General features: G+C 60.3%; 1 protein-coding gene across 1 annotated transcript in view; it reads right to left on the reverse strand.

Moving 5' to 3' along the window:
• GLIS2 (GLIS family zinc finger 2) overlaps positions 1–13,038 on the reverse strand; it is a 20,062-nt gene extending 7,024 nt beyond the window's left edge. Inside the window, exon 1 of the mRNA XM_006090419.3 lies at positions 12,992–13,038. The gene's annotated coding sequence lies outside the window, so the exon portion shown is untranslated. The remainder of the gene's footprint in view (positions 1–12,991) is intronic.

Below are 13,038 nucleotides of genomic sequence, written 5' to 3' on the forward strand. Positions count from 1 at the left end.
TTTTGTTGTTGTTAATCCTCACCCAAGGATATTTTTTCCCCACTGATTTTTAAAAATATATATTTTTATTGATTTCGGAGAGAAAGGGACAGGGAGAGATAGAAACATCAATAATGAGAAAAAATCACCTATTGGCTGCCTTCTGCACGCCCCCCATTGGGGATCGAGCCCGCAACCCCGGGCATGTGCCCTTGACCGGAATCGAACCCGAGACCCTTCAGTTCAATGGGCCGTCACTCTATCCACTGAGCCAAACCAGCCAGGGGTTCCCTTTGATTTTTAGAGAGTGGAAGGAAGGGAGGGAAGTGGAAAGTGAGAGAAACATTAATGTGAGAGAGACACATCGATTGGTTGCCTCCCACACGCGCCCATTCGGAATCGGACCTGCAACCCAGTTAGATGCCCTTGACTGGGAATCGAACCCAAGACCCTTCAGTGAGCGGGCTGACCCTCTAAGCATTTAGCAACGCCGGCCAGGGCTAGGCCAAGCTCCACTTTTGCAAGCACACAGAGAACTTAGGACCCTCAGCTTCTGGGGACACATACAAAGGCCCACCAGCACATGCTAATATTAGAGTCTCTAAGCCTAGTGGGGGGGCGGGGGGATTGCATTATCAGAGCACCGTTGGCTGCACTTGGCCATGGGACCCAGGTCTGTGATTTGACTTGTTCCTGTTAAACTCCATCAGGTAAGAGCCAGCAGATCCGTTTGGATTTGCCCCCAGGCCATGCGTGGGCCAGGAGCTCCCAGCCATGCAAGGGGGGCTGGGACCAGACTGCCTCCCTGCCCTTCAGGAGCCCCAGATCCAGGCGGGCAGGTGAGTGAATGACAGTGATGGGTGGCCATGGGCCCCCTCCACTCTCCTGGATGGGGGAGGAGCTGCCCTCTGCCTAACCCACCCCCTAGTCATGTCAGTTTGTCTGTGTGTCTGCCTGTCCCTCCACCTGTTTATTTTTAGACACAGGCCCCTTCCAACCTCCCTGAAGCTCCTCTGTGTTAGGAGCCTGGAAAGAGAGGAAGGAAGTAAATATTTATGCTGATTAAGAATTCAGGAGCCAGGAAGGGCTGGTGGCCTGGCCCTTGGCTGGCCTGGGGCCACAGGCCTCCCCAAAGCCTCCACTTCCCACCCCCAACCCCCAACCCCACCTTGCAGAGAAGGGGACCCTGAGGGCAGAATCGTTTGGAGATGAGAATTCAAAGCGACACTGACTCTCATTGGCTCGTTGTCCAAGCAACATCCTTTGGCACTTGCCCCACTGCCCTCCTCCCAGACCAGAGGGGACCAGGGAGGAGCCCCGAGCCCTGGGTCACCTTGTTCTGAAGACCTGAAGGAGATACTGCCTCAATCCAGAACCAGGGAGGGCCCCAAAAGGAACCTGTCCCCCAGGGTGGGGCCCAAGGTGGGAGGGGGTACCCCTGCCCCCCACTACTGCCCTTGGGTTTTGCCCAGGGTTTCATTCTGATGGGAGCCAGAGCCCAGCCTCTCCACTCCTGGAAAAGGAGGAAGGCGCCACCCCCAAAGCCCACAATCCCAGCAACCTCATCCCCAGGCTGGCCTCACCCCAATTTCCCTCCCAATGGGGGCCCCACTCCAAGGGGAAGATGCCGGTGACCCCACTCCTTGGCCAACCTCAGTGTCCTCTTTCACCCCCATCCCCCATCCCCCAGCCAGCGGCCAGTTCTGGGCTCCAGCTCTGCTCTTTGTTCCTGGGCTGGGTGAAGGGGGGCGGGTGAGAGGCAGCTATGCTCGCAGGAGGCTGAGGGGACAACCCGGCTGGAGACCCTGGGACTGGCGCTGTGATAACCCGCAGAGGCCAGCCAGCCATCACCCGACTTAATGCCCGACAACCAGGGAGGTGGGGAGGATGGAGACGCCCAAAAGGGCAGCTGTCTTGTTCTGAGGGTGCAGACAAGTTTCTTAACCAGTGGTGGGGCCCGCAATAGGCGGGGCCACGAGTCTCCACCCGTGCGGGCACTCAGCAGGCACCCTGTGGGTGCAGCGCGGAGTCCCCTGGGAACCTGGCTTGATGATGTGACTCCGCTCAGCTGGTGCTGGTGCGGGGTTGTGGGGCTCTGTGTGGGCGGGATGCTGGGTGGGGAGGCAACGCAGAGGTGGTCACGCTGCCTGCCGGGTGCTGCACAGCAACTCCAGCTGCGAAAGGAACTAATTAGAGTGGAGGGAGCTGAGGGAGCGTGGGGCGGTGTGGGGACCACCGAAGTGGTGGGGGCGGGCAGGGGTCATCTGGGGGTGGGCCACGCTGGCCCTCGGGCCCGCCCCTCCCCCTGCCCCACCGCACCCTCCCAGCCGGCTGAGCCTAGACAATGGCTGCTATTGTGTGTTGCCTGTGGCCCAGCAACCGGCCTCAGCTGCTGGGCCCACCAAGACACCCCCCCCATACCCCTGGCCTACCTGGCAGGTCCCCCCAACACTTCTCCCCTCCACAGGCAGAGCACGACATGGGGAAACTGAGGCCCTGTGGCCAGGGTGGATGGCATACAGAATGGGGGATCCACATCCATTAAATACCTACCCTTCATGTACTGTTTGTCCATGAATTCTCTGAACCCTCGCAAACCCCTACTGTGAGTAGAGGTAGTCATTTCCCCTCAGACAGATGGGGAAACTGAGGCTCGAGGTCACCAGCCTAATAGGCGCAGGTTGGAATCTGCTCTGGATAAAGCCCCTCCTTGCCTGCTCGGGGGAGGACGGTGGGCTGGCCCTGAGCCTGGAGGAGTGAGTGCCTGTGTAGGTGGAGGGGGCTCTGCACAGCCACCCAGAAGCACTCAAGGTCTCCTTGGCAGAAGCAGAGAGAGGGTGGGGCCCTCGGTAAGTCGGGGGCTCTCCTCACAGCAGCGTAGAGCCAGATCCCTGACCCCCACTGTTGTCAAGGGCAACATGAGGAACACCCCTTATTCTCAGAGTAGCCCTGAAACTACCCTTTGGTCAGCCATGGCTCATCCAGCTTAGGACTTATGGACAATTCCACGATGCAACTCTCGGAAGCCATGTGGCTTTCTCGATATAGACTGGAAAGAGGAAGCAAGCCCCTGGCCTCCCCTGTGCTCCATGGGTGCCCTGTGTCTGGTGACTAGGACCATCACTGCCAACATGCTGGTCGTACAAATGGAGAAACTGAGGCCCAGAGAGAGAGACCACTGCCCCAGGTCACACAGTGGGTGGCAAGCCCAGGACTGGAAGCCATGGGTGAATATTACAGGATAACAGTATCAGCAGCCAGTTGTTGATAGTTGGGGAACGTGCTAGCATCTGTTCAGGCAGGTGCTCTTTCGTCCCCATTTTACAGATGCAAAAACAGAGGCTCAGGGAGATTAAATAATCTGTCCAGGGTCACACAGCTTGCCTGTGGCAGAGCTGGGTTTTAAGCCCAGGTGAGTCCAGAAACTGTGTTCCCCATTAGCCTCTCCCTCCTGTGCCAGTGGATGTGGGGAGAAGCAGGCAAAGGGGCTCCAGCTTGGCACCCTCTCCCTGCCTAGGGGCTTGCCTGAGCTAGGTGCAGAGCCTAGGAGGGGCAGAAGGCAGTGGGTGGGCGCTGGAGAGGCCGGCTGGGGGGTGGCCACAGGGAAGCTTGGAGAGCTGCAGGCAGATATGCTGCCAAAGCAAAGGGCCCACAACCCTGCATTCCTGAGAACCACAGCAGCTCCACCCTGCTCTGGCTAAGAGTTCCACCCTCCATGGCAGCCAAGCAGCAGGGGCTAGGGACAGGGGCAGGCCTCCTCCTCTCCTGGTCCCCTTTCCTGACTAAGCAGCAGAGCATACCTCGGCTCTGAGCAGGGGGTAGACCACCTGGGTCTCCAACATGGTTCTGCCACTTCCTACGCATGTGACTTAGGGCAAATCACCTCAGGGTCCTCCTCTCTGAAGTGGGATGGTCATAATAGTAATAACCCACTCCCACTGGGTTTTGGGGAGAAACCAATGCAATGGTGCACAGTCAATGATTACTTAGTGTTTCCCATTGGCAAGCGACATTCAGCACCTCGAACAGTACTGGGTGCATAGTAGGTACTTAATCAGACTTATGGAATAAATTGTCACCATAGCTGAGTTCTCCAGCCTCTGGCCAGTCTAGAGCTGTGAGGGCAGCTGAGGAGAGGACTGGCCCTCCCCGCTGTTCCCACAGACACTGTAGTCTCACACTGGGAGCATGTGGGCTTCGGTTTAGGGTGTAACTGAACAAGTGTGTGCCCCTCAGAGAGCCTCAGGCCTCTGCTGTCCCGTGGAAGGGCCACAGCAGACCGTGGTCACTTCCAGAGACTGACTGCTTCAAAGAAAGAACACTGGGAGGCCCTGGAGAGGTTCTGAGCGGCCCTGGAAGGAGCAGGCCTCCTCCCAGGATGAAGGGGAGGGGCTTATCCTGAGGCCTCTGCCCAGCAGGTCCCAGGAGAGGGGCCAGGGCAGGCAGCATTTCCTGGAAGAGCATAGGGTTTGACTTCCCTGGGAACCTCTTGCTCCCAAGACAGGCCCCTCCCCCACCACCACAGGGGTGCTCAGCCAGGACCCTGGGCGTTCTCGGATCCTCTGCGAGCACCCCCAGGTGAACCAGCGAAGGCCAAGCGCTCTGCTCTGCACGATGGGGGCTTCGGAAAAGGCCCAGCTGGGCAGCACCTGCGCAGGCATGTTTAGACAGTGCTACCCAGGGCCAGGCTACCGGTTCCAGTCCTCTATGCCTCCACCCCTGGCTGTGGGGCCTCAGATGGCTCCCTGTAGCCCCCTCCGAGCCTTGGTTTCCTCCACCGTCACAGGTACCACAATCACAGGCACAGTTGGGGCACCCTGCAGGACTTGCCTGGCTGGATGCCTGGCACACAGGAGGTGCCAGCAACTGGTAGCCCTGAGGATTCTTGTTCCTGGCCCCAGGCTGGAGCGCCCCATGCAGTAACTTGGCCTGCCAAAGTCACCCCGAGAGTTCAGGCAGCACTGGAGCTGGAAGGCATGCAGCTGGCGCCCCCAACACTTGTGCTCCCCAGATGTACTTCCTTCTCCAACATCAGCAGGGTGACACCGGCTGGGGCAGCAGCTCACACATGGGCCCTAACCAGCAGATGAACACACACACAGATGTGTGTGCCCATCCAGCTGCAGGGTCCAGCCCGGCACAGAGGTCTCCCTTAGACCTGGTGGCTCTAGGCGCCCTAGTGCGGCCCCCGCCCCTTGCCGCCTGCCTGCCTGCAGCCACCTTTGCACAACTATGTCTGGTATTTTCCTGTCTGCCCAGCTTGGGGGGGAGGTGGTATGTGGGGCTATGAGCACTGCCTGCACCTGGGCCTCAGCCAGAGGCGAGCCCGCCAAGCAGCCCCCACACCAGCCCGCCCACACACCCACTGGTCAGCAGGCTGGGAGGGAAGGGCTGGGCCCAGGCTGCCCAAATCCCTGGGAGGGGCCAGCACTGGGGAGCCAGACAGGACACACACCCAGCAAGGCCTAGACACTGGAAGCCCGGGCCCTGCCAGTCAGCACTGCCATTCTCAGTGGGCAGCAGGGCACTCCTCCAGAGCTCTCTGGGGCCAGCAAAAGTGTTGGTCAGTGTCCCACAGGACATGGATGGGCACCCACAACACCCCGCGACATACAGGTACGTGCATGTGTTACACCTGTGCACGTACAGGAGACACACAGGACATGGCAGGTAACCAGTGTCAGTCTTAGGCTATGGTAGTGAGCAGGGATGAGGCCTGTGGCCCACCCCTCCCATCACCAAAGGATGGGCACCAGGCCCACTGAATAGCACCTGCCAAGTCCCAGCAGGAGGGGAGGTGGGCAGGACAGGCTCTGGACTTTGGCCTTTCCCTCCCAGTTCATTTACCCCCTCACTCAGTTATGCATTCCAACACCAGGCCCTCCACTCCGTTCTGGGGAATGAAGGGCATCCAGACTTCAGTGGGGGAACCGCTGGCAACAGAAAAACAGTATTAGGGGTGAGTTGCTCCTGCCAAGTGTGTGTGTGGGGGGGGGGGGCGGGGGGGGCGGCAGATCCGAGTTGGCCACGTGGACACGGGGTAAAGCAAGAGGGAGCATTGGGTCCTGCAGGCTACAATGGCCGGCATGCCTCCCCTCACCATCTCCATTCATCCTCACCACCCTGCCAATTAGGTGCTACTCTCCCCATCTTCCAGGTGAGGGCACACTGCGGCTCAGGGCAGTTCAGTCACCTGCCAAGGTCACAGAGCTGTAAGGAGCACAGTTGGGATTCACCTCCAGGTCCGAAGCCCACACTCTAGGTCCAATGCTGCAGAGGCCAGGAGTGTGGCCTCAACTCGCCCACAAGGAAGCGGTCTATCATTCAGCAGAGGAGGCTCCAGGGGGAGGCTAGGCCAGGACCTGGGGGCACTGGGGAGCCATGGAGTATCCTCCACAGAAAGTGCCATCATCCTTTCCAGCCCAGGATCTCTTGTCCCCAGACTCTTCCCTGCAGGACCTCCTTTCTCAAGATTCCCTGCCTCCATGCGCTTGGGGCCCATCTCTTAAGTGGCAGCTCCCGTTTTACAACCTTCCCTGTCCCCATAATCTCCTCCAGCTGCCACTCCCCTTCGACCCCCTACTTCAGCAAGTCTTCCCTGATGCAGCCTCTTGCAGCTGTACATGAGCTGTTCTTCCAGGTGCCTGAGAGCGGAGCAGGGGCCCCGGCTCCGTCCCCACACGGCCAGGGCAGCATCCCTGGCCCTGCAATGGCCCTGTACTGCATGTGACACTCACCCTGGGTCCAGGTCCTCACTAATGCCACAATGTCACCAGCGCTGGAGCATGCCCTCAGTGCCCAGCCCTGCACATGGTGCCATATTCATTGCCCCCAACCTTCAGCCTCAAGTACTCACCTCCCCTGCACCTGGCATTCAGAGCCTCTTTCCAAGAAGGGAGGCTTAGGGCAGGCAGGGATGTCTCTGGGGCCCCAGGCAGCTCTGAGCCTTCTAGGGGTGCTGAAAAGTAGGCCTCATGGAGCAGACCACTGCCCCCTCTTTCACAGCCCCCCTCAGCCCACTCCATCCACCAGCATGAACTGGGCATGGATGCAAAGTGCCGGGGCTCAGAGCCAGAAACCAGGCCTGCCCCAGTGTGATGTGGGCCAGGCTCTGGGCCTCGGTGTCCCCATCCAAGAAAAGAGGAGCTGGCCTAGAATAGGACTGGAGCTCAAGCATCCTGACCATGCTCCGAACAGCACATTGTCCTTCACTTTCCCTGATGCTTGGTCTTCAGTACATGTTTGCTGAGTGAATGAATCTATCTGTGGTGCCACAGCCAGGTGAGGTGGGCAGGTATGGAAGGGCTTACAGCCCAAAGAAGGAAGTAGCTTGCCCAAGGTCAAGGTGAGAGGCAGGGCCTGGACACAGATTCTTCCTCCTCCCCTGAAGCAGGGCTAGGGCGGGGCAGCCTGAATCGCCCTGGTCAGTTGGGATGACCAGAAGGACCCAGTTTCCCCAGCTTCATCTCCTGCCACTCCCACCCAGCGGTGGCTCGGGGCCTACCCCAGAACAGCTGGACAAGACCAGGCCCAGCAGGGGCTCTAGCACAAACCCTGGCTCCACCCCATGCCCTTCTTACCAGCCACCCCACCCTCCCCTGCTTGTCCACTCCAGGCAGCAGAGCAAGTCCAGAAGCCAGGGGGCAGCCTCCAAGCCCAACAGGAAACATCATGCCAGGCCTGGCCTACTTCAGGCCCTTGGGGCCCAGGGTCCATAAGACCATGCAGGGTGACCACTAGGTGTTCTGAGGTGGTGCTGGGGGCTCGGCCTGGAAGAGGGTGGGGCTCGTAGGCAGACAGCCAGCAGTACTGGGGTGGGGGTACTTTAAAACAGGCAGAACAATGGAGGGGGGGGAGGAGGACATCACAGCTGGGGTTAGTCAGCCTGGAAGGGTGTGGGTGGGTTTGGGGGGGTTCTGGATGCAGGAGGAAGTGGACCAGAAGAGAAATGGCTCAGGCAGGCTGGGACTTCCCAGCAAGACGCAGGTGGATATGGGAATAAGGGAGGGAGGCTTGATCCAGACACAGCTGTCCCCGATGTCAAGCCCATGCAGTGGACAGGAGGGCAGGAGTGGAGCTGGGGGGATTCCCAGGCTGAATTGACATTTCAGAGGCCAGGGCCACAGAGCCCTAGGCTCCAGTCCCCCTCTCTGTCTCTCCCTAAGTGACCCCAGGCAAAGCCCTCAAATCTCCGAGCCTATTTCCCCCGACCAGTGCCCACAGGCAGCCTCCTTACTCCCAGGGTCCCAGTGGGGCGCCGGCCTGTGAGCACACTGTGCAAATGGTGGCCACCCTCTGTCAGTGGGCAGAACTGTTTTCCCTGAGGCACCCAGGGCTGACTCAAGCAGCTCGGCAATCTCCTGGGGCTTCCGCAGGCTCCCCACCCGCCCTTGGCCATGACTGGAAGAGGGGAGAGGGGGCCAGAGGCTGGTCTGAGTGCCCTCCCCAGGCAGCCATCTGCCAAGGCAGTAGTACATGTGCACACATAACCCACTCAAATGTCAGGTGACTTCTTAGGCAGTGAAGTCCAAGGGCTGAGGAGATCCGAGCCAACCCCCAGTTACGGCCTGGAAGATTCTCATTCCCTTACCATCTCCCACCAGAGAGATGGCATCTGGAACAAATAGGGAAGCTCCCCAGCACGCCCCCCATTATACTTCCCAGCTCTGTGCTCCCAGGCTCCTACCAGCCTGGCCACCAGTTAACCAGAACCCTCCATCCCATCTTGGAGGGGGCATGGAAGGCCAGTGCTCCCCCCATCAAGACGCCCAGAGCCAGGGCCTGTCCTATGCCCAGCCTGAGGAAGCTTGTAGAAACATCCCAGTCAGGATGGTCAGACAACTGGGGCTCCCTGGGGACCAGCTGTGTGGAAGCTCCCAGAGCTCCCCTGGAGGAGTACCTGAACTAGAAGAGAAAAAAGGGCCAGGGACCCTGGCAGATCTGGGCCAGGCCTCACGTCTTCTACGGACAGGTCTGGAGTAGAGGCCAGGAGGATCAGCGCAGGGAAAGGATAGATGCTTGGGGCCCAGTGTGCACAGCCGCTGGGGCCAATTAGGGCTCCCCTCAGGAGCAGGGTCCCTTTTCACTCCAGGCTGGGAAACTGGCCATCAGACACCACCACTGCAGCCATAGCAGACCCCCAGGAACTTGGACCCCCCTGATGCCCGCGGGCCCTTTTCCATCCGAGCTTCAGTTTCCCCATTTTTCTAATAGGGATCAATGGAACTCTCTCACAAGGTGAAGATGTCAATGCCTGCAAAGTGCATGGGGCCATTGGAAGGCACTGTTGATTTTTTCAGGGAGTTGTTACCAGGCGATCCACCCATGCTGCTTTATCCCTGACCCACTTCTCCCCCACCCACTCCCTGGGGACCTAAGATGGCATTTTTGTTAGTTGCAGAGACAGCAGAGGTTTGCGGGGTTATGTGGGAGCCAGGAGAGAAACCGGGGTCTACTCCAAGCTGTGCCCCTCAAAAAGACCCCCACTTCCCCAGCAAGTCCTTCTTTGTCCGAGCATCAAAGCAGTTGCCCCAACCCTGGCTATCAGCAAAGCACTAGAGGTCCTGGTTGACCATGGGAGTCCCTGCCTAGCCACACCTGATTTAGAATTCTCCAGGTGTGAGCTGAGGCATCCACCTGAGAAATCCTGGACAGATGTGTCCCAAGGGCCTTGAAGGAGCTGTGGTCCCCCACACTCAGGGCTGGGGCAAGGTTGGATGTGCTGGCATTCTTGGAGAGGTGAACCTTCAGACACATGTCTGGGCCTCAGCCTCTCTCTAGGGCCCTTTCACAGGCCCTGGAGGGGGTGGGGGATCCACATCTTTCTGGCTGGCCCCAAAGAGCCCCTCACCAGCTAGCGGTGTTCCCCACCTCTGAGAAGGGCACTTGTCTGGGTGAAGGGAGGACCCCTCAGTACCTTCCAGGGCTCACCCTTCTGACCTTAGTCATCGGTGTGAAATGCACAATGACAAAATAGCCCTGAATAGAGGAAGGATTCTCTCAGCTTCAGAAAAGGCAACCTCACTCTTCATCCTCCCATTCCACCTGGCTCAGGCCTCTCCACTACACCCCGAATTTCCCACTTGGATAAGAAGCCTCTTCCGCTGGCCTCCCCTGGGGCCCAGGAACCTGGGAAGCACACCCCACTGGAGGGAAGAGGTAGGAGCAGGAGTCTTTCCTGCCCTGTCCAGCCCCTCCCCCCTGCCCGGCATCAGGGGCCCACCCCAAACACCTTCCAAGGAGCTCAACTGCAGGCCCCACTCCCCACATCTGGTCACCCAGCCACAGCTTTCACCCCCTTCCCTCATCCTGGGATTGCCCCAAACTCTGCCCAGCACCCGTACCCGCCCCCTTGCCTAAGTGGGAAATTGGATGGAAAACCCACATGGGAAAATATCAGGAAAACACATTCTTCCTTCTCTACCACAGCTCAGACCCTGGGAGGATTAGGTGGCAGGAGACACTCCCACTGCCCGGGGCCAAGGCCAGGCCAGGGAAGGAAGGCAGAGAAAAGTGGGGGCCCCAAGGTGGGGCTGAGAGGGGTCTAGGCCCCCCCAAACAAGCCCAAGGAGGGGCCCTGGAGAGCTTTGTCTCCTTCGAATCATTTCAGCCTGTCACCCTCCACGGGCACTCCCAGTGAGGCAGCCAGGGGAGCCCAGGCAGGAGAAGACATGGCTGTGGCTACCCATTCGCAGCTGGGCTTTTAGAAACAACAAAAGCTTTGGGGGGAACGTGGTTCACACGATTGTTTAAAATGAGGTTTTTGGATGTCTGTGGCATCCAGTTATTCATACTGGCTCCACCCACGGACAACTGAGAGTTGGCTTTTGTTGGCCTTACCCCTCTCTCAACACGCCTCCGCCCCCCAAGTCTTCTCATGGACTCTGGAGCTCAGGAAGCTCACCTTGGCTGACCCTTGGTTTGACAGCCGAGGAAACTGAGACCCAGAAAGGGGAGGAGCATGGCTCAAACACCCCTGGGAGTCGGTGGCCCAGCCAGGACTAAATTCCAGGATGTCAGACTTCTAGGTGGGGGCTTTTCCCACTCACCCTCCAGGCTGTGGCCCAGCTCCGGCAGATCCCCCAAAGTCACTAGCCCCAAAAGCAGTGGTGCCTAGAAGTGGGGTGACTCACTGTCTGGCTTCCTGGTGTTCCCCCTCCCCAACAGTGAGGGAGGAACTGGCAGGTGTCCCTGTGTAGAGAGCCAGGAGCAGGGAGAGGCCCCCCGGGGGGCCTGTGCCAGGGTCACTCAGAGGGCGAAGAGCCCCAGCTGGAGGGATTTAACACCAAAGCTTAAAGGTCACAGACAGGGAATGGTGGGCAGGCATGGGGGGGTCAGAGGGTCAGCACTAATGGCAGCTCCGGAAAGGAGGTGGAGGAGAAGGGGCTGAGGAAAACAGGGCTGCTTCCAAGAGGTCCTCAACCCCCATAAATGGTGGCCCAAATCCCTGGTCACTGCCTCCTGCTTGGTGGGCTACAAACAGTGCCAAGCTGAGCGGGGAGTGGGCTGTGAAATGAGCTGGGCTGAAGCTCAGAAAGGGGTGTCCTAGAAGGGGCCCCCAGGTGCAGCCCCTCCCCCAATACAGGCCAAGACCAGCTGGGAGGCCCAGCTGTGGCCCAGAGGGGAGAAGGAGGAGCAGAGAGGGGGAAGGCGCCGAGGTCATGGGGAGGGATGTATGGGCTGGGCTGGAACAGCTGTGGCACTGTGGCACTGGTGGGGTTGGGGGAGGGTTGGGTGGGTGGGCAGACTGAAGGAGCCCGTTTGCTCTTCCCTGAGTCTGGGGGCCGAGGAAGCCCTGGAGGGAACACTGGGGAGCAGAGCGCCTTCCCTAGCTGTCTGTGAAGCCCCACCTTCTCCCCGGGCATGTAGGACCCTGGGGATGGCTGTCTCCCACGACCACAGCTACGGTCCTGTCCCTGGTCCAGACCAAGAATCACAGCAGCCCAAGCCGTGGCCAGGTCCAGGTCCAGGGCTGGCCTGGCTGCCCCTTCAGTGTCAAACATTCCCTTCAGAGCCAAGATCCTGGGCTGAGATGGCTGGGGGCCCAGGGCTCCTCCCAGGATCCCTTCCCGCTTCCCAGGCCCCTGGGCAGGGCTGCAACCATAGTGGACCTGGGGGGAGGGGGGGGGAGACAGGCCAGGCAGGCCCTCCTGGACAAGCGACAGGCGGCATGCTGCCCTGCTGTGGCCTGAGTACCCGGCTGGGCAGGGCAGTGTGCCAAGGCCTCCAGGTGCCAGCCTGGATTCCAGCCCCATCCCAGGGGGCCAGGGGGAAGCAGGACACAGGCATTTCCCTCTCTCCAGATGCACCTGCCTCGCCCCCTCCGGACCTTTCCTCTGGAGGGTTAGGGACCCCTGCCCTCCCCTCTCGGCCAGGCCCTCTGCTTGCACCCAGACAGCAGGGGTCGGCACAAGTGCTGGACAGGACTCTAGCTCCTGGTCCAAACGCGGCAGCACCCCTGTCCTGAGCCTCAGGGACGCCTCCCTCCCCTGCCCAAGGAAGGGTCGGGTTTAACCAGGGTCAGAGACTTTCAGGGACAGGGAAGAGACACCTTCCAAACCCAGTTTCAGAAACAGCCCCGACGCAGCCTTGAAAAGGGGAGGCTGCCCAGCAGCCCCAGACAACTTCTTGCCCAGGCCTGAGGGGAGGGGGGCTCCCACCCCGCAGCGCGCCCCCCCTGCGGCCGCCCAACTTCCCCGCCGAAGTTTGCTCCTGCCCCGGGTCTGGCCCCGGCCCCGGCTCGCCCCGGCCGCAGGACCGACGGACGGAGGGCAGAGGGAGGAGAAAGACAGAGAGACCAAAGGACGGAGTCGGGGAGCCGGCGAGAGAGGGAGCGCGCAAGCCAGCGAGCGAGGGAGCGAGCGCAGGGGCCCCGGCGAGGGCGCACAATGGCCCGGGGCGAGGCGCGGACGCGGTAGGGGGAGGCGACCCTCTCGCCCTGCAGCCCCCGCACGACCAGCCGGACCCCCGCCCGGTCTCCGTACCCACGATGCGACGCCAGGGGGCTTCCTACCTCGGCGGCGGGGCGGGAGGCTCCCGGCTGCAAGGCTCCGGCGGTCG

This window comes from Myotis lucifugus, unplaced genomic scaffold (assembly GCF_000147115.1).
Source record: "Myotis lucifugus unplaced genomic scaffold, Myoluc2.0 scaffold_72, whole genome shotgun sequence".
Classification (NCBI taxonomy): Eukaryota; Metazoa; Chordata; class Mammalia; order Chiroptera; family Vespertilionidae; genus Myotis; species Myotis lucifugus.